Below are 21,605 nucleotides of genomic sequence, written 5' to 3'. Positions count from 1 at the left end.
ATTTCTTTTTTTAATATATCAACACAACAGACTAATCTTTCATGCAACTCTAATACCACATGAGACTGCATCGTACCTTTGATCCCCAAGTTAAAAGGTAGGCTAAAGCATGGTCAAGAGAATGCATCAGTACGGAATTCATAACAATTAACCTATTATGGAGGGTGATATTTGCAGATAAAGGAAATGTCACCTCTATTAAATATGTGGAGTCTAAATGAGCTAAGTAAATATAGTACATTACATATAGTACTATCATTGAATTTTACATGTAGCATTATCGTTTAATTACATGGTTTTAGTATTTAAACTCATCCCAGACACAAGTAGCTTTACATTTTCTTGTAAACTATTTGGATCCAATTTCAACACGAAATTCAAAATCACAAGAACACAACTTCAACCCTTTCATAGTAAAAGCAGTCACCTCTCCGTCACTCATCCCAGCTGAGAAGTATGATAGTGCATCTCCACATGATATAAAATCTCGTCCGCTGCTCCCTCATCAACCTCGAGCATTTCTCCCACGACCAGAGCTTGGGCCTTCGAACGGAGGAGGACAACTCTCCCTTCATGTTAGACGGCAACTGTTGAGACTATTTCAGGCAAAGTGAGAGAGAGAGAGAGAGAGAGAGAGAGAGAGAGAGAGAGAGAGAGAGAGAGAGAGAGAGAGAGAGGAATACTTGTACGTTGGTATGAAAAATTTCAAGGTTGTAATATTGGTCATGGAAGAACTTGAGCTAGCTAACTTTGCATTATAGAGAGGCACATAGGAAGGATCTGATGAGGCAGTACATGGTAGGGTGACAAGTGTCGGCCGCTGAATGGGTTTACAAGGAGTGGGGGTCCCATTGAGAACAAAGATGTCAAAGCAGACACATGAGCCTTGTCTCCCTGTTCAATCACCTGAAAAACTTGACGAGGATTGGAGGTTTTCATCCTAATCTCAAGGCCACCTCTGTCCGCCATTATTATAGGCTGTAATTTGTCCATTGAATGAACTAACTATAGTACATGTGTGTGTGTCTAGCTATATATATATGTATATATGAATATATATATATTTATATTATCTATGTATGTTAAGGATATAGATGGCTTAACAAATTAAACTATTTCTCTTCCAGAATTTCAGGGAGCTTTTGGATGGATTCCTTAAAACTTATTTACAAGATCTGTACAAGATTTTTCCATGTATATATATGAAGAATATATAAGACTGCACGCTTGAGTAGGTACATATATAAATACTGCACGCTTTGATTTCTCGTACTTTGTAATTTTATATAGTTAGTTACTGATCAACACCACAAAATAGACCTTGTTAGATCATGTTCCCATCTTGTGCTATATTATAGGAAACACAAAAAAAACATACTCAAACCAATATTTACAACTTAAAATTTGCACTTACACAAAAATATTATTATCGATAAATTGAGCTGATCACTATAAACATTTCACTCTTAACTAGGAGAAAACATTAATAGAGTGCGTGAATGATACAGCAAAACCTCTTCTTAATTAAGAAATTCACCATGCAACTGAAGACATGTCCCTCATTTTCTTTTTCTGTACTCATCGAATGATTATGTCACGTGATAAGAGATATAAAAATAGTAAAATACATCTCTGATTACTCTTGAGAATTTCTCACAATCTAACATACATGTTTCTTCACATATCAACACCTAACGATCGATATAGAACGTACTAATTTTACGCATACATATTATGGGACTGCATGCAATGAATGGCCCGAACCATCAAGCGTACTTGTGCCAACCAAGAAGCATAGAAATGCAAAGCCTAATAATATAGAGCTTTCCCTTTTTGTTGCCTCACCATTCTTTTCCACTTGGCAAGTCTCCTGCCCATGCTTCCCATGACCAATATCTATAGCTTTACCACTTTCACGAACAAATTCTGACTCTTCCTTCAATTCTAAACCCTAATTTAGTGGCTTAAGATCTCAAGCACTTGTCTTGGAATATTTTAACATCCACTCCGTATAAACTAGCTTCAAGCCTTCCAAATGGTAAGTCGCAGGGTCCACTTGTACCTTCACATCACCTCCATGCCACCTGCACTAGCAGCGTGTATATCTCTCACCTTAAAAGTCCTCATCGCAAAAATTTTGCCTGCCATTAATGATTGTCCCTCTTGTTCAAACTAGTTCTAAGTGGAACAGTTGAGATTCCTGTTGCAGTTAGGTGCCCCATATGTGTTATGATTTTGCTTTAGGAAATTTTTGGTGAGAATGTTTGTTATCACACTTACAGGAAAATATCAACTTTGATAGTATAACTCATATTATAACATGTTCATTAATTAGTAATATCATGCGACGACTGAAAGTTTTTTTTTTAAATAATGAAATTTTTGAAATTTTGGTGACTCTAGTTGACCAAATTGGCTTCTACAAATGGAGAAACACTATTGTAGTTTTCCAAACCAGTAATATAATGTCTTGTGAGAAAAGTTATATTACATAATAATTGTATTATTGATTTCAACGCTACGATGACATTTCATAGTGTAGATAACTCCTTCCCTCCAAAGATACTGTGACATTGTGTTCTCATTGCCAAGTCCCCCAAGAACATCATAGTCACATTTCCCACTTCACGCGTCTAATCATGTCTCGTTGACATGTATACAATTAGCAATGGAAATGTTCTCAAACCTTATCTTATAAGTAGAAAGCATCAAGCGATAAGATTTTTTTATTATACTTAAATCCATGTGGACCTATGAGACAATGATCTACTATTATCCAGCTGACATAGATCCAAACCAGATTGGCCCTATGAACAATATCTCAATGAGAGTCGTACATACTTAGAGATGAGGCAGGTGTGCGTGTTAGCAACTTGGGGACACCATCAAAATGTCACTGAACTACTTTAGTTAGGAGATAATTAGAAAGATTGGAAAATTAAAGTTGGTGGGGAGTGCTTTCTTTTGTTGCCTTAATTTGTTGGGATGTTAGGAAGTAAATTCTAAGGGAGGTGGGTTGATTTTTTGAGTTGAGACTGTGACTAACTAAGACACCACGATCACAACATTCCCTTTCAACAGACATAACGAGCAAATAGTTGCATCGTTGGAGTGTCAAAGAGAAAAAGATTCGTATACCAAAAGATGGTGACAACCTACAGCTGGTAGGGTTTAGCTCATATTTGGGTGACTCTTTAATTACAGTTGAGACATGTCGTGGAGCATCTGTAGCCAGTGGTTTCTCTTTTGACAAATGGCACCCATCAACGGTTTCATAACATGGTTAATCTCATAACATGACAAAGGGCTTGTTGATCTAATGAAGTGTTGTTCATCCTTTGCATCTAAGCTCATGTATTCGCCTGTCCTCGTTGCTTGGGCCTGAATAAGAATTGTGTTGACAATAATAAATCTCACATTGATAGGAAAATGAACCTTCATGTACTTATAAGTGGTTGGGCTAGCTCCTCCTCATAGTGCCAATTGATTTATGCTAGAACTCCAACTTTCTTTATGGTATTAGAGCAGGTTGTCTCACATGTGACGACCCACGGCCACATGCACTCCACGTCACCCCCATTTATGTTATCCACATACTAGGCTTAAAAATTCGTCACATGTAAAGGGGCATGCTGAGAATGCAGTCCCACATTAATGGGATAAGGGACCACAAATGTGCTTATAACTTATAAGTAGTTGGGCTCTTTCTCATATTGTCAATTGGTTTTATGGTATAAGACAAGTGATTCATCAAAGTAGACATACCTAGAGATATAAACCCTATTGGTGAGGGGATCTAGACATTGATGGGAGAATGGACCTCCCTTGTGTGTGCTTATAAGTAGTTAGATCGCTCCTTATTTTGCCAATTAATTTTATAATGAAATCCGAACTTTCTTCAAATTGGACCTACGTACGGCAATCCATTTTCGAATTCAAACCTCGGAGCATTTGGGTTGCAAAAATATTAGTTTAAGACCTTGCAAATCCCTACCGAAGTGCTTTTTCATAATCAAGTTGCTATTCTAGTCCGAGGTAAAGTCAAGTGATTCCGGCCTTTTTGATTTTACTGCAACTTAATCATTTAGATTAAGATCAGTTTTTAGACTTAGGCTTCTAGATTTTAATTGAGTCATTCACTGAAGATTATCTCACTTGTCGTATTTGGCACTCACCAAATAAATTATAAAGTTTTTATGTCTTTCAGGCATAAAAAGAATCGACACTGAGCCATACAAAAATGTATCCTCTCCTTGGCAAACTCTAGACTCCTTTTTAATTTTTTTTTCCTCTCACTTACAAGTGAAAAGGAATACCACTAAACCATAGTACTAAATGACAACTCCTTTTATAAGATTAACGTTGTTGTATAGAGTCAGGTATAGAGTTTAGTGTACAATCTTAATCAGCAATCATATGTATCATCTATCTAATATAAACTGATGAGGTAAGAGACTGGCCAACCAATGATCGGCCATGTGAGACTCCACGTAACACAGAAGGAAGGGTGGAAAAGGAAGAGAAATTTTTTTAGTGTGACAAACATATCAACATGAGGTGCCATAAATTCACATGATACGTCATATTTATTACGAGTAATGCTATTATTGCTATCTAAATGTACCACTTTATATCATCTTATGTGGCAATTGAGGTGCGTAAGTCATAACAATTATAAAAAAATATTGTGAAAAATAAGGTGAATCACATCAAAATCTCAAATTTCAAACCCTAGTTTTGTATGTTTTCATGCCTCCCTCCCTGTAGCCTTCTCCTCCCTCTCATCTGTCCACATTCACATCGCTTCGTCAACCTCCTGACTATTGGAACTCCAACCCATCCTTCTCCGGCAAATGAACTGATGGTGACTATTTTAGAGATTATACAGTTAGAAGTTCTCCAACTGTCAAGCATCGCCTCGATTAACCACTGCTAATGAGCGCTTCCCATCAGATTGTCAAATTTTCAAGTTATAACCCAATTAGTTATCAACAAACGATGTGGATAATTCATCAACATGGACGAATGGTACGTATAACCTGAACAAATTAATCTTGAGTTAGAAGATATAATTCTATGGACATGCAGATCGACGACATTTCGGAGAAAAAACAAAATCGATCTTGAGAAGCAAGTTGATGATAGAAAGAGGTGAGGGAGGAAGATAAACTAAGGAAACCTAAAATTTAGGGTTTGAATTATTTCTTAAACTCTTTGTTAATGAAAAATTGAGATTTATTTATGTGATTATTTACATCAAATTTTATTTATGTGATTATCTACCTCAACTGCCACAAAATTCTTTTTAATTGACTTAATTGTCCACCTCACCTGTCACATCATGTGATATAAAATTGTGATAAATTTAAATGATAAGAATAATATTATTAATTTAATACATCAGAGCCTAATAAAATAGAAGAAATAAATAAATATACATGTTATAACACAAATGAGTAATATCAAGGGAGCTTTATATATAGAGACAAAAACTTTCACTATATTTTAAGACACTCCACTAGTTTTAAAACATGTCAATGAGAGACATAAACATAAAAACAACTAAAGCCCATCCCAAAAACATGAAAACAATGTTTTAAACTACCAGCTATACCTCTATGCTTTAGGGCTGTTAAGAGAATCCAGCCTTCACAAATCCAACAAAATTAATATGTGCCATAAGTTTATCCTCAACTATTTATGCATAATCAGTCTTGGAATTTTATGCAGAATCAATTTGTATCCTTTATTACTAGAATCAGTTCAACCCGTCATTGACCATTTATGTAGAGTCAGTTCAACTCGTCTTCAACCATTTTTGCAGAACCAGTCCAACCTATCCTCGTGCAGAATCAGTCCAACCCGTCCTCAACCATTTTTGCAGAATCAGTCCAACCCGTCCTCGACCATTTTTGTAGAATTAGTTCAACCCGTTCTTGATAATTTTTGCAGAATCAATTCAACCTGTCTTCGACCATTCTTACAGAATCAGTTTATCCGTCTTCGATCACTTTTGCAGAATCAAGTCAACCCATCCTTAACCATTTTTGCATAATCAGTTCAACCCGTCTTCGATTATTTTTGCAAAGTCCGTTCAACCCCTTTTTGACCAATTTAGCAGAATTAGTTCAATCAGTCTTTGATCATTTTTGCAGAATCAATCCAACTCATCTTTGACCATTTTTGCAAAATCAGTCAATCCCATCATCAGTGTTCTAAAAATCGGCCTAGGCGGCGCCTAGGTGCTGGATGGTGGGCTTCCGTAGTGATTTTGGGAAAAACATTCAATAAAACGAAGAGGGTTTAGGTGGCCGACTAGGCGGCGTTAGGCGGCACTAGGTGGTGCTAGGCGGCACTAGGCGGTGCTAGGTGGCATGGTAAGCGGTTCCTCGTCTCTCTGATCTGTGTCTGTGCAAATTGCAAAACTAGAACATCTAGGTGTCTCTCGTCGTGCTGCATCTCAGATTTGACCAATATTGCAAACCAAAGACTTTTGTGCATGAAAACAGAGAAGCGCGGTGATGGATATAAAGAGATGTGTAGTGGATAGATGAAGGGATTGAGGGAGTTGTTTTAATTTGGAGGGATAGAGGGAGATATTTTCGATATTTGATTTGTGGTTTTTCAAGAAAGAAGAAGATAGAGAAAGAACGGGCAACAGGGAAACCACAGATCAAAATCTGAAAAGATGCCTAGTTTGGCATGAAGAAGAAGAAGATGGAAAGTGAAAAAGTATGAAAAGATGCTTAGTTTGGCGTGAAGATCACGAGCCTTATCACAAAATAAAGGGACAAACAATAATTACCCATTATCCCCTAATAAATAAATTATATAGATAATATTTTATTATTTGTTTTTTTTTTAAACAACACTATATTACACTCTTGCATTATATTATTTTATTATTTTTCTTTTTATGATCAGAATAAGATTAGCTTATATTATACTCTTATGTTAGATATCTATATATATTTTTTTAAATAACGTCTTCCCCAATATTTAATCATCTACTATAAAATAAATTTAACTAATTTATATTGTATATAATATATTTATTCAAAGATATACAAGAATAATTTTTTGTAAGTGTCAATATGCACTTATTTACAAGATAAACAAAAAATTTACCTAAATCCGCCAAGGCCGCCTAGGCACTAGGCGCCGCTCAACTAGCGCCTAGCATTTTTTAGAACCTTGCCCGTCATCTACCATTTTTGCAAAATCAGTTCAACCCGTCTTTGACCATTTTTGCAGAATCAGTTCAACCCGTTCTCAACAATTTCTCTAGAATCAGTTCAGCCCATCCTCGTTCAACCCGTCCTCCACCATTTTTGTAAAATCAGTTCAACATGTCTTCGACCATTGTTGCAGAATTAGTTTCAAATATGTACAACATGAACAAAATTACATACACGTCTTTAGCCCAACCGGACCTCGATCATTTTTGCATAATTAGTCTTAAATACATGTAGAGTCAATTTTATATAATTTTTAGTAAAGCAAATTTGTATAGTTTTTAGCAAAATCAATTTTAACCTAGAAAAGATATTTAAGTCTTTCATTTTCTTTTTCTTTGAGCAACAGAACTGACCTTCTTTACCATAAACACTCCATCATATATTGTTTCGATAACGAGAGGGAAAATGCGGTTAGAAAACTCCCCAACTTAAAGTACCAACGGGCTAAAGTGATTTTCTTATCGGTAAATGGGTGCTTGAAATGCCTTTGAGTAAGGAATGGGAAGCAACAAAAATGAAAATGAAATATTTAAGCAGCTTCTCATAAAGTTGCTAACCCAAACTCCACAATATCTCTCCACTACTTTTCAATCACCATCCGCAACGTAATCAGATTACACTTCGAATAAATTACAGGCAACGTACATAAAAAATCAACACAGCATTTCACGTCGCACTGAGTACGCGAGTCAATGAACAACCAAATTAAAAACTAGAAAAATGGAACACCCGTCCACCTCTTCAAAACATCAGAGTCTAACTTCTGCACCAAGCCTTTATTATTGCCTGACAGTTTGTTGTATTCCCTTTTTTTTTACTAGGTGACCTTGCATGCCATCTAATTTCTGCACCAATATGAACAAGTCTTTCTTATTGCTTCACATTAGGTCGTTATTTTGGAGAAATTGGTGAGTCTGAACCCTGTGTAATCATAGGAGCACCATCTCCATATGACACATGAGATGAGAACCACCATGTGCTTCTAAAACTAATCTTGGAGACTTTAACGAAGCTGAAGGCAATCTAGTACACTAAAATGTTCCTGAAGAACTGAAACATGTAAATTGAAAGATGACCTTATAGTCCAAATTGACCATGCCATTAGACATGTGCGGCTCATTTGCAAACTGTAAATAAAAGTCAAAATAAATGGGTTACATCGCTACTTCCACATTTTTTCTACACAAGAAGAAAAGAAGGAACAATTTAAACCAAGGATGAATATTCACCTGAACATTAGCCTTGAGAGTGAGCCGGCGTCAGTTGTTGATCTTCCCTCAAATTTATAAAATTAACAAGACTAATTCTCTGATCAATGTGATCTGTTGAGCCCTATTGAAACCCAATCATCAATTCACACTTAGTAAACACGCATGCTTCCCCATTAACAACTCTACGAGTACACAATCCACATATAGAAACGTCACCGGATGCGTTGACAACTCAACTTTGCGATCAAAGCCTTCATCGGAAACGTTGTCGTCGTAAACAGAAGTCTGCTATAGCTTGTGTTTATGCAACTGCTCCTGCTGCTGCTGAGTTTGGTAGTACGCCAAAGCACCACTGGTGCTGCTCCTCCGGTTGAGAGCAGCAGCGGCAGCAGCAGTCTGGTTTTTTCCTGGAGCTTTGAGCCGATTGAAACATGGGAGGTATAATAGGGGGTGGTATTGACGGAGCAGAGGCGATGGTCGGGAGGGATGTAGATGGAGCCGTACGAGGAAGGAGGCCGGTCCTTCATCGCCATGAATGAAGGTTTGGAAGAGGAGACAAAGGGTTTTAAACGCTAGGCGGTGGCGCGTGAGGGAATTCCAGAGAAAAAGAGAGAAGGTAGCAACGATAGAGGATGGACATGATAGATGTGTGTGAAAGAATTTACCACTATAAAGGGTAATTTTGTAATTTACATTCTACCAAAGAAAAAAGGGTTTGAGTTTGAATATCCCTACCCTTGTGTCTTATTTTCGCATTCATATCTTAAAAAAAAATTCCTCGACCAACCATTGATGGAAAGAGAGATGAATGGAACGGAGACACTGGCACGGACTCCCAACTGACTACTCCTTTGCTATCCAAGCAGGATGGAAAGCCGGACAGTGTTGTTGTTGATATACCCAGGATACCAAGGCCCCCTCATAGACACGAGGAAACTTTTTCACCCCACAGTGATAAAGCAACAAATGGTTTGCTCCAGGTATCAGAGGATATCGAGGAGGGTGAAGTCATTGGGATTATCACTCTGAAAGATGTATTTGAAGAACGCCTGCAGGTAATGTACACGCAACTGATATTCTCGTGCTTTCAGTTAATGAAAATTGTTTATTTGGTTGTAGTGATGATTGTCATGAAAAATGCAGGAGGAGATTGTGGATGAAACAGATGAATATGTTGATGTACATAAAAGGTATCATAGAGTGACCAAAGCAAATAGTTGGTTGACATTATGTACGAAAGTTATAACTTGAAAGTGGATTAATCTTCTAGTTCTTTGCAGCATACGTGTCGCTGCAGCTGCAGCTGCTTCATCAGTGGCACGGGCTCCATCGATTAGGAGGTTAAATGTGAACAAGGGACCTGCCACTGGACAAAATGTATTTCCCCTTTTCAATCTGTTATTTCCAAAGGGATCTGGGCAGTTGATTTGCCTCTCAACATTCACTCTTTTTTTAATGTTCAATTTTTGTCCAGTGGTCGAAGCTGACTAATGTTTTCTTGTTCTTATTGTGATGATGCCCTAGGCAGGCCAAAAAGTAAGCAAGGACTAACCCTCAAGAAATCTGCTGATGATTGGTCCTCGGCAACACTGCAACGGACTTCTAGCGAACCCCGTCTTCGAAATAAGAGATGATTCATCTTGCTCATTCGTCATTTCCTGATCCGGTTGCTCTTCAGGGAATTGGCTTTGACTTGCATCTACGAAAGTTGTTTGATTTTGTTTTCGATTTTTGTTCTCCGGGTGGCGAGTAGGTTTCGAGAGGTGGAGTTCTACATTAGATTGCATAGGAGGATATCATTGTAAGTTTAGTACCTTACTAATTATTTCCACTCGTTTTTTTGGTTCATATTAAATCGATAGGTCGAGCTGCCTCTTCGGCTGGCTCTACTTTTTGTTTTGTAAAATATGGAGAAAGTAGTTCAATGACAAGTGCAAGGTTTCTATGCACGATTCTTTCTGCTATGCAAGTTTACAGAAATATTCAGATCTGTACAATAAGAAGTAAATAAATGAAGACAGTTTGTTCCCTTAATTCTCGACTTTCAATTTCTGTTGTGTTCCTAGTCCGAGTTTAAACAAAGATATTACTTCAAGACCAAGAAAGAACATGCGTGATGTATGCTAAGATTCCTTCAACATTTTTCTTGGATACAAGCTATATTGAGGGAAAATGAAATCAAACAAGAGACCTTAGCGTAGTGATAAATTCTCGCTCCCATCATGAATTTACAAGTTTACAACTTGCATGCTCTGCAATAAATGGCCACGATACTAAACAAGCTTTATTGGCATCAAATTTGTAATAAACTTTTCTGGCACAACAACTAAGCTATTCTTTTATTTCTTTATTTCTTTTTTTAATATAACACAAATTGATGACAAACTAATCTTTCATGCAACTCTAATACCACATGAGACTGCATCATACCTTTGATCCCCAAGTTAAAAGGTAGGTTAAAGCATGGTCAAGAGAATGCATCAGTGCGGAATTCATAACAATTAACCTATTATGGAGGGTGATATTTGCAGATAAAGGAAATGTCACCTCTATTAAATATGTGGAGTCTGAATGAGCTCAGTAAATATAATACATTACATGTAGTACTATCATTGAATTTTACATGTAGATTATCGTTTAATTACTTGGTATTTGTATTTAAACTCATCCCAGACACAAGTACCTTTACATTCTTGTAAACTATTTGGATCCAATTTCAATACAAAATTCAAAATCACAAGAACACAACTTCAACCCTTTCATAGTAAAAACAGTCACTTCTCCGTCACTCATCCCAGCAGAGAAGTATGACAGTGCACCTCCACATGATATAAAATCTCGTCCGCTGCTCCCTCATCAACCTCGAGCATTTCTCCCACGACCGGAGCTTAGGCGTTCGAACAGAGGAGGACAACTCTCCCTTCATGTTAGACGGCAACTGTTGAGACTATTTCAGGCACAGAGAGAGAGAGAGAGAGAGAGAGAGAGAGAGAGAGATACTTGTACGTTGGTATGAAAAATTTCAAGGTTGCAATATTGGTCATGGAAGAAATTGGGCTAGCTAGAGCCTTGCCTTATAGAGAGGCACATAGGAAGGATATGTTGAGGCAGTACATGGTAGGGTGACAAGTGTCGGCCGTAAATGGGTTTACAAGGAGTGGGACTCCCATTTTGAACAAAGATGACAAAGCAGAAACATGAGCTTTGTCTCCCTGTTCAATCACCTGAAAAACTTGACAAGGATTGGAGTTTTTCATCCCAATCTCAAGGCCATCTCTGTTCAGAGTAGGATTCACTCCCCTCTTTTTTTCTCTCTTTTTCCTTCCCCTCTTATTTAAACGGTCACGGTTTAATCACATCAACATCTTATATTAATTTTTTATAACAAGATCAGACAAAATAAGAGAATGTAAGAGAAATGAATGAAAAAGGATAGAAAAAGGAAGGGAGAGAATCCTAGTCCCCTCTGTCCGCCATTATTATAGGCTGTAATTTGTCCACTGAATTAACTAACTATACTATATATGTGTGTGTCTAGCTATGTATATTTATATATTTATATTATCTATGTATGTTAAGGATATAGATGGCTTAACAAATTAAACTATTTCTCTTCCAGAATTTCAGGGAGCTTTTGGATGGATTCCTTAAAACTTATTTACAAGATATGTACAAGATTTGTACATGTATATATATATATATATATATATATATATATATATATATAAAGAATATATAAGACTGTATGATTGAGTAGGTAGATATATAAATACTTCACGATTGGATTTCTCGTACTTTGTAATTTTATATAGTTGCTGATCAACACCACAAAATCCACCTTGTTAGATCATGTTCCCATCTTGTGCTATATTATAGGAAACACAAAAAAAACATACTCAAAACAATATTTACAACTTAAAATTTGCACTTACACAAAAATATTATTCTCGATAAATTAAGTTGATCACTATAAACATCTCACACTTTTAACTAAGAGAAAACATTAATAGAGTTCGTCAATGATATAGTAGAACCTCTTCTTAATTAAGAAATTCACCATGCAACCAAAAACATATCCCTCATTTTCTTTTTCTATACTCTCATTGAATGATCATATCACATGATAAGAGATAAGAATAGTGGAATACATCTCTGATTACATTGGATAATTTCTCACAATCTAACATACATGCTTCTTCACATATCAACACCTAAGGATCGATATAGAACGTACTAATTTTACGCATACATATTATGGGACTGCATGCAATGCATGGCCCGAACGATCAAGAATTCTTGTGCCAACCAAGAAGCATAGAAATGCAAACCCTAGTAATATAGAGCTTCCCTTTTTGTTGCCTCACCATTCTTTTCCACTTGGCAAGTCTCCTGCCCAAGCTTCCCATGACCAATATCTATAGCTTTACTACTTTCACGAACAAATTATGACTCTTCCTTCAATTTCAAACCCTATTTTAGTGGCTTAAGATCTCAAGCACTTGTCTTGGAATATTTTAACATCCACTCCTTATAAACTAGCTTCAAGCCTTTCAAATGGTAAGTCGCAGGGTCCACTTGTACCTTCACATCACCTCCATGCCACCAGCACTAGCAGCGTGTATCTCTCTCACCTTAAAAGTCCTCATCGGATAAATTTTGCCTGCCATTAATGATTATCCCTCTTGTTCAAACTAGTTCTAAGTAGAACAATTGAGATTCCTGTTGCAGTTAGATGCACCGTATGTGCTACGATTTTGCTTTAGAAGGTTTTTGGTGTGAACGTTTGTTATCCCACTCATATGAAAATATCAACTTTGATGGTTTAACTCATATTATAACACATTCATTAATTAGTAATATCATCGACAACTGAAAGTTTTTCTTAAATAATGAAACTTTTGAAATTTTGGTCACTCCAGTTGACCAAGTTGGCTTCTCCAAATGGAGAAATACCATTGTAGTATCCCAAACCAGTAATATAATGTCTTGTGAGAAAAGTTATAATACACAATATATAATTGTATTATTGATTTCAATGCTATGATGACATTTCATAGTGTAGATAACTCCTTCACTCCAAAGATACTGTGACATTGTGTTCTCATTGCCAAGTCCCCCAAGAACATCACAATCACATTTCACACTTCACGCGTCTAATCATGTCTCACTACCATGTATACGATTAGCAATTGAAATGTTCTCAAACCTTATCTTATAAGTAGAAAGCATGAAACGACAAGATTTTTTATTATACTTAAATCCATGTGGACCTATGAGAAAATGATCTACTATTATCCAGCTGACATAGATCCAAATCAGATTGGCCCTATGAACAATATCTCAATGAGAGTCGTACATACTTAGAGATGAGGCAGGTGTGTGTGTGTTAGCAACTTGGGGACACCATCAAAATGTCACTGAACTACTTTAGTTAGGAGATAATTAGAAAGATTGGAAAATTCCAAGTTGGTGGGGAGTGCTTTCTTTTGTTGCATTAATTTGTTGGGATGTTTAGGAAGTGAAGTTAAGGGGAAGTGGGTTGATCTTTTGAGTTGAGACTGTGACTAACTGAGACACCACAATCACAACATTCCCTTTCAACAGACATAACGAGCAAATAGCTGCATCGTTGGACTGTCAAAGAGAAAAAGATTCATACACCAAAACATGGTGACAACCTACAGCTGGTAGGGTTTAGCACATATTTGGGTGACTCTTTAATTACAGTTGAGAGATGTCGTCGAGCATATGTAGCCAGTAGCTTCTCTTTTGGCAAATGGCAACCATCAACGGTTTCACATCATAAACTGATATGGTGAGCGTGTGTGTTTAACGGTAAACCATAAGATTAATTGGTTGTGTAATCATACGAGTGATTGTAACATGGTTAATCTCATAAAATGACAAAGGGCTTGTTGCTCTAATGAAGTGTTGTTCATCCTTTGCATCTAAGCGCATGTATTCGCATGTCCTCGTTGCTTGAGCCTGAATGAGAATTGTGTTGACAATAATAAATCTCGCATTGATAGGAAAATGAAACTTCATGTGCTTATAAGTAATTGGGCTAGCTCTTCCTCATAGTGCCAATTGGTTTATGTTAGAACTCCAACTTCCTTTATGGTATTAGAGCATGTTGTCTCACATGTGACGCTCTGTGGCCACATGCATTCCACGTCACCCCCATTTGTGTTGTCCACATACTAGGCTTGAAAATTCATCACATGTAAAAGGGTGTGCTGAGAATGCAGTCCCACATTAATGGGATAAGGGACCACACATGTGCTTATAAGTAGTTGGGCTCCTCCTCGTATTGTCAATTGGTTTTATTGTATAAAACAAATGATTCATCAAAGTAGACATATACCTAGAGATATAAACCTTATTGGTGAGGGGATCTAGACATTGATTGGAGAAGGGACCTCCTTTGTATGTGCTTATAAGTAATTAGACTTCTCCTTATATTGCCAATTAATTTTATGATGAAACCTTAACTTTCTTCAAATTGGACCTACGTACGGCAATCCATTTTCGAATTCAAACCTCGGAGTATTTGGGTTGCGAAAATGTTAGTTTAAGACCTTGTAAATCCCAATTGAAGTGCTTTTTCATAATCAAGTTGCTATTCTAGTCCGAGGTAAAGTCAAGTGATTCCGGCCTCATTGATTTTACTGCAGCTTAATCATTTAGATTAAGATTAGTTTTTAGACTTAGGCTTCTAGATTTTAGTTGAGTCATTAACTAAAGATTATCTCACTTGTCGTATTTGGCATTCACCAAATAAATTATAAAAGTTTTATGTCTTTAAGGCATAAAAAGAATCGAGACTCAGCCATACAAAAATGTATCCTCTCCTTGGCAAAACTCTAGAGTCCTTTTATAATCTTTTTTTTTTCTTTCATTTACAAGTGAAAAGGAATATCACTGGACTGTAGTACTAAGTTGTGACTCCTTTTATAAGATTAATGTTTTTGTATAGAGTCAGGGTATAGGGTATAGTGTACCTTCTCAATCAACAATCATATGTATCATCTATCTAATATAAACTGACGAGGCAAGAGATTGGCCAACCAATGATCGACCATGTGGGACTCCAAGTAACACAGAAGGAAGGGTGGAAAAGGAAGAGAAATTTTTTTTGTGTGATAGACGTATCAACATGAGGTGCCATAAATTCACATGTTACGCCATATTTAATATGAGTAGTGCTATTCTTGCTATCTAAATATACCACACTTTTATACCATCTTATGTGGCAATTGAGGTGTGTAAGCCATATCAATTATAAAAGATATTGTGAAAAATAAGGTGGATAATCACATCAAAATCTCAAATTTAAAACCCTCGTTTTGTACATTTTCATGCCTCCCTCCATGTAGCCTCCTCCTCCCTCTCCTCTGTCCACATTCACATCGCTTCTTCAACCTCCTGACTATCAAAGCTACAACCCATCCTTCTCCGGCGAATGAACTGATGGTTACTATTTCAGAGATTATATGGTTAGAAGTTCTCAAACTGTCAAGCATCGCATTGATTAACCGCCGCTAATGAGCGCTTCTCATCAGATTGTCAAATTTTTCAAGTTCTAACCCAATTAGTTGTCAACAAAGGATATGGATAATTCATCAACATCGACGAATGGTATAACCTGAATAAATTAATCATGAGTTAGAAGATTTAATTCTATGGACATGTAGATCAACGACATTTGGGAGAAAAAAACAAAACCAATCTTGAGAAGCAAGTTGACGAAAGAAAGAGGTGAGGGAGGAAGATAAACCAACGACACCTAAAATTTAGGGTTTGAATTATTTCTTAAATTTTTTATTAATGAAAAATTGAAATTTTTTATTTATATGATTATCTACCTCAAATTTCATTTATGTGATTATCTACCTCAACTGCCACAAAATTCTTTTTAATTGACTTGGTTGTCCACTCACCTGTCACATCATGTAATATAAAATTGTGATAAATTTAAATGGTAAGAATAATATTGTTAATTTAATACATCAGAGTCTAATAAAATAGTAGAAATAAATAAATATGCATGTTATAACACAAATGAGTAATATCAAGGGAGCTTTATATATAGAGATAAAAACTTTCACTATATTTCAATGAACTCCATGCTTTAGAGCTGTTAAGAAAATCCAGCCCTTACAAATCTAACAAAATTAATATGTGCCATAAGCTTATCCTCAACTATTTATGCATAATAAGTTTTAAAATTTTATGCAGAATCAGTTTGTATCCTTTATTACTAGAATCAGTTCAACCCGTCATCGACCATTTATGCATAATCAGTTTAACTCGTCTTCAACCATTTTTACAGAACCAGTCCAACCCGTCATCGACCATTTTTGCAAAATCAGTCCAACCCATCATCGACCATTTTTGCAGAATTAGTTCAACACGTTCTCGATAATTTTTCCAGAATGAGTTCAACCCATCTTTGACCATTCTTACCGAATTAGTTTATCCGTTTTCGACCATTTTTGTAGAATCAATTCAACCCATCCTCAACCATTTTTGCATAATCAGTTCAACCCGTCTTTATCAATTTTGTAGAATCAATCAGTTCAACCCATCTTCGATTATTTTTGCAGAATCAATTTAACCCCTTTTTGACCAATTTAGCATAATTAATTCTACCAGTCTTTGACCATTTTTCTAGAATCAGTCCAACTCATCTTTGACCATTTTTGCAAAATCAGTCAGTCCCGTCATCGACCATTTTTGCAAAATCAGTTCAACCTGTCTATGACCATTTTTGCAGAATTAGTTCAACCTGTTGTCGACCATTTTTCTAGAATCAGTTTAGCCTGTCCTTGTTCAACCCGTCCTTGACCATTTTTGCAGAATCAGTTCAAACCGTCTTCGACCATTGTTGCAGAATCAGTTTCAAATATGTACAACATGAACAAAATTACATACATGTCATTAGTCCAACCTGACCTCGATCATTTTTGCATAATTAGTTATAAATACATGTAGAGTCAATTTTATATAATTTTTAGTAAAGCAAATTTGTGTAGTTTTTAGCAAAATCAATTTTAACCTAGAAAAGATATTTGAGTCTTTCATTTTCTTTTTGTTTCAGCAACAGAACTGACCTTCTTTACCATATATAAACACTCCATCATATATTGTTTCGATAACGAGAGGGAAAATGCGGTTAGAAAACTCCCCAACTTAAAGTACCAACGGGCTAAAGCGATTTTCTTATCGGTAAATGGGTCCTTGAAATGCCTTTGAGTATGGAATGGGAGGCAACAAAAATGAAAATGAAATATTTAAGCAGCTTCTCATTAAGTTGCTAACCCAAACTCCACAAAATCTCTCCACTACTTTTTAATCACCATCAGCAACGTAATCAGATTACACTTCGAATAAATTACCGGCAACGTAAATAAAAAATCAACACAGCATTTCACATCGCACTGAGTACGCGAGTCAATGAACAACCAAATTAAAAACTAAAAAAATGAAACACTCGTCCACCTCTTCAAACATCATAGTCTAACTTCTGCACCAAGCCTTTCTTATTGCCTGACAGTTTGTTGTATTCCCTCTTTTTTTAGTAGGTGACCTTGCATGCCATCTAATTTCTGCACCAATATGAACAAGTCTTTTTTATTGCTTCACATTAGGTCGTTATTTTGGAGAAATTGGTGAGTCTGAACCCTGTGTAATCATAGGAGCACCATATCCATATGACACATGAGATGAGAACCACCATGTACTTCTAAAACTAATCTTGGAGACTTTAACGAAGCTGAAGGCAATCTAGTACACTAAAATGTTCCTGAAGAACTGAAACATGTAAATTGAAAGATGACCTTGTAGTCCAAATTGACCATGCCAATAGACATGTGCGTCTCATTTGCAAACTGTAAATAAAAGTCAAAATAAATGGGTTACATCGCTACTTCCACATTTTTTTCTACACAAGAAGAAAAGAAGGAACAATTTAAACCAAAGATGAATATTCACCTGAGCATTAGCCTTGAGAGTGAGCCGGTCAGTTGTTGATCTTCCCTCAAATTTTAATAAGATCTTATAAAACAAGACTAATTCTCTGATCAATGTGATCAGCTGTTGAGCCCTAATTGAAACGCAATCACCAATTCACACTTAGTAAACACGCATGCTTCCCAATTAACAACTCCACGAGTACACAATCCACATATAGAAACAACTCAACTTTGCGATCAAAGCCTTCATCGGAAACGTTGGCGTTGTAAACATAAGTCTGCTATAGCTTGGGTTTGTGCAACTACTCCTGCTGCTGCTGAGTTTGGTAGTACACCAGAGCACCACTGGTGCTGCTCCTCCGGTTGAGAGCAGCAGCAGCAGCAGCAGTCTGGTTTTTCCTGGAGCTTGGAGCCGATTGAAACATGGGAGGTATAATTGGGTGTAGTGAAGACGGAGCAGAGGCGATGGTCGGGAGGGATGTAGATGGAGCCGTACGAGGAAGGAGGCCGGTCCTTCATCGCCAGGAGTGAGGGTTTGGAAGAGGAGACAAAGGGTTTTGAAGGCGAGGCGATGGCGCGTGACGGAATTGCAGAGAAAAAGAGAGAAGGTAGCAACGATAAAGGATGGAGATAGATGTCTGTGAAAGAATTTACCACTATAAAGGATAATTTTGTAACATACAATATAAAAAATAAAAATAAAAAAAATAAAAACAAGGTTAGAGTGCTAATATCCCCACCCCTGTGTCTTATTTTCCCACCATATCTTAATAAAAATTGCTCGACCAACCATTGATGGAAAGAGATGAATGTAACGGAGACATCTGAATAAAAATTGCTCGACCAACCATTGATGGAAAGAGATGAATGGAACGGAGACATCGGCACGGACTCCCAACTGACTACTCCTTTGTTATCCAAGCAGGATGGAGAGCCGGACAGTGTTGTTGTTGATATAACCAAGATACCAAGGCCCCCCTCATAGATACAAGGAAACTTTTTCACCCCATAGTGATAAAGCAACAAATGGTTTGCTCCAGGTATCAGAGGATAACGAGGAGGGTGAAGTCATTTGGGATTATCACTCTGGAAGATGTATTTAAAGAACGCCTGCAGGTAATGTACACGCAACTGATACTCTTGTACTTTCAGCTAATGAAAATTGTTTATTTGCTTGTAGTGATGATTGTCTTGAAAAATGCAGGAGGAGATTGTTGATGAAACAGATGAATATGTTGATGTACATAAAAGGTATCATAGAGTGACAAAAGCAAATAGCTGGTTGACATTATGTACGAAAGTTATAATTTGAAAGTGGATTAATCTTCTTCTTCTTTGCAGAATACGTGTCGCTGCAGCTGCAGCTGCTTCATCAGTGGCACGGGCTCCATCGACTTGGAGGTTAAATGTGAACAAGGGACCTGCCACTGGACAAAATGTTATTTTCAAAGGGGGCTGGGCAGTTGATTTGCCTCTCAACTTCACTCTTTTTTTTAATGTTCAATTTTTGTCCAGTGGTCGAAGCTGACTAATATTTTCTTATTCTTATTGTGATGATGCCCTAAGCAGGCCAAAAAGTAAGCAAGGACTAACCCTCAAGAAATCTGCTGATGATTGGTCCTTGGCAACATTGCAACGGACTTCTGGCGAACCCCATCTTGGAAAGAAGAGATGATTCATCTTGCTCATTCGTCATTTCCTGATCCGGTTGCTCCTCAGGTAATTGGCTTTGACTTGCATCTACGAAAGTAGTTTGCTTTTGTTTTCGATTTTTGTTCTCTGGGTGGCGGGTAGGTTTCGAGAGGTGGAGTTCTACATTAGATTGCATAGGAGGATATCATTGTAAGTTTAGTACCTTACTAATTATTTCCACTCGTTTTTTTGGTTCATATTAAATCCATAGGTCGAGCTGGCTCTACTTTTTGTTTTGTAAACGACGGTATATGAAGAAAGTAGTTCAATAACAAGTGCAAGATTTATATGCACGATTCTTTCTGCTATGCACGTTTTCAGAAATATTCAGATCTGTACAATAAGAAGTAAATAAATGAAGACAGTTTGTTCCTTCAATTCTCGACTTTCAATTTCTGTTGTGTTCCTAGTTCGAGTTTAAACGAAGATATTACTTCAAGACCAAGAAAGAACATGCGTGATGCATGCTCGCTGAGGATTCCTTCAATATTTTTGTTGGATACAAGCGATATTGAGGAAAAATGGAATCAAACAAGAGACCTCGGGTGTAGTGATAAATTTTCGCTCTCATCGTGAATTTGCAAATTTACAACTTGCATGCTCTGCAATAAATGGCCACAATACTAAACAAGCTTTATTAGCATCAAATTTGTAATAAGCTTTTCTGGCACAACAATTAAGCTATTCTTTTATTTCTATATTTCTTTTTTTAATATATCAACACATATTGATGATAGACTAATCTCTCATGCAACTCTAATACCACATGAGACGGCATCGTACCTTTGATCTCTGAGTAGGCTAAAGCATGGTTCAAAAGAATGTATCAGTGCAAAATTCACAACAATTAACCTATTCTAGAGGGTGATATTTACGGATAAAGAAAATGTCACCTCTATTAAATATGTGGAGTCTAAATGAGCTCAGTAAATATAGTACATTACATGTAGTACTATCATTGAATTTTACATGTAGCATTATCATTTAATTACATGGTATGCGTATTTAAACTCATCCCAGACACAGGTAGCTTTACATTCTTGAAAACTATTTGGATCCAATTTCAATAGGAAATTCAAAATCACAAGAACACAACTCCAACCCTTTCATAGTAAAAACAGTCACCTCTCCACTACTCCCTCATCAACCTCAAGCATTTCTCCCACGACCGGAGCTTGGGCATTCAAACGGAGGACAACTCTCCCTTCATGTTAGACGGCAACTGTCGAGACTATTTCAGGCACAGAGAGAGAGAGAGAGAGAGAGAGAGAGAGAGAGAGAGAGAGAAATACTTGTACGTTGGTATGAAAAATTTCAAGGTTGCAATATTGGTCATGGAAGAACTTGAGCTAGCTATAGCTTTGCCTTATAGAGAGGCACATAGGAAGGATCTGATGAGGCAGTACTTGGTAGGGTGACAAGTGTCGGCCGTAAATGGGTTTACAAGGAGTGGGGCTCCCATTGAGAACAAAGATGGCATAGCAGACACA

At 36.8% G+C, this 21,605-nt stretch overlaps 5 long non-coding RNA genes across 5 annotated transcripts; 2 read left to right on the top strand and 3 right to left on the bottom strand.

Annotated features, from left to right (window-relative positions):
* Window positions 1-170: 170 nt before the first annotated feature.
* On the bottom strand, window positions 171-11,740 carry LOC148689969 (uncharacterized). Its single transcript, XR_015957764.1, has 2 exons — window positions 11,456-11,740; window positions 171-744 (listed from the first exon to the last, which is right to left on the bottom strand). It is a non-coding gene; the product is annotated as an uncharacterized LOC148689969 (long non-coding RNA).
* LOC148689971 (uncharacterized) lies at window positions 7,754-8,605 on the bottom strand. Its single transcript, XR_015957763.1, has 2 exons — window positions 8,468-8,605; window positions 7,754-8,365 (listed from the first exon to the last, which is right to left on the bottom strand). It is a non-coding gene; the product is annotated as an uncharacterized LOC148689971 (long non-coding RNA).
* Window positions 8,509-10,497, top strand: LOC148689970 (uncharacterized). The gene is made up of 4 exons (XR_015957760.1): window positions 8,509-9,504; window positions 9,593-9,639; window positions 9,730-9,826; window positions 9,974-10,497. It is a non-coding gene; the product is annotated as an uncharacterized LOC148689970 (long non-coding RNA).
* A 5,988-nt stretch (window positions 11,741-17,728) lies between the features above and the next one.
* Window positions 17,729-19,653, bottom strand: LOC148689968 (uncharacterized). Its single transcript, XR_015957762.1, has 2 exons — window positions 18,443-19,653; window positions 17,729-18,339 (listed from the first exon to the last, which is right to left on the bottom strand). It is a non-coding gene; the product is annotated as an uncharacterized LOC148689968 (long non-coding RNA).
* Window positions 19,623-20,493, top strand: LOC148689967 (uncharacterized). The gene is made up of 3 exons (XR_015957761.1): window positions 19,623-19,674; window positions 19,765-19,861; window positions 19,993-20,493. It is a non-coding gene; the product is annotated as an uncharacterized LOC148689967 (long non-coding RNA).
* The last annotated feature ends 1,112 nt before the right edge of the window (window positions 20,494-21,605 follow it).

Source organism: Pyrus communis, chromosome 16, assembly GCF_041283825.1.
Source record: "Pyrus communis isolate YQ-2024b chromosome 16, ASM4128382v1, whole genome shotgun sequence".
Lineage (NCBI taxonomy): Eukaryota > Viridiplantae > Streptophyta > Magnoliopsida > Rosales > Rosaceae > Pyrus > Pyrus communis.
Note: the sequence above shows the minus strand (reverse complement) of the source record. Positions and strands in the feature narration are given on the sequence as shown.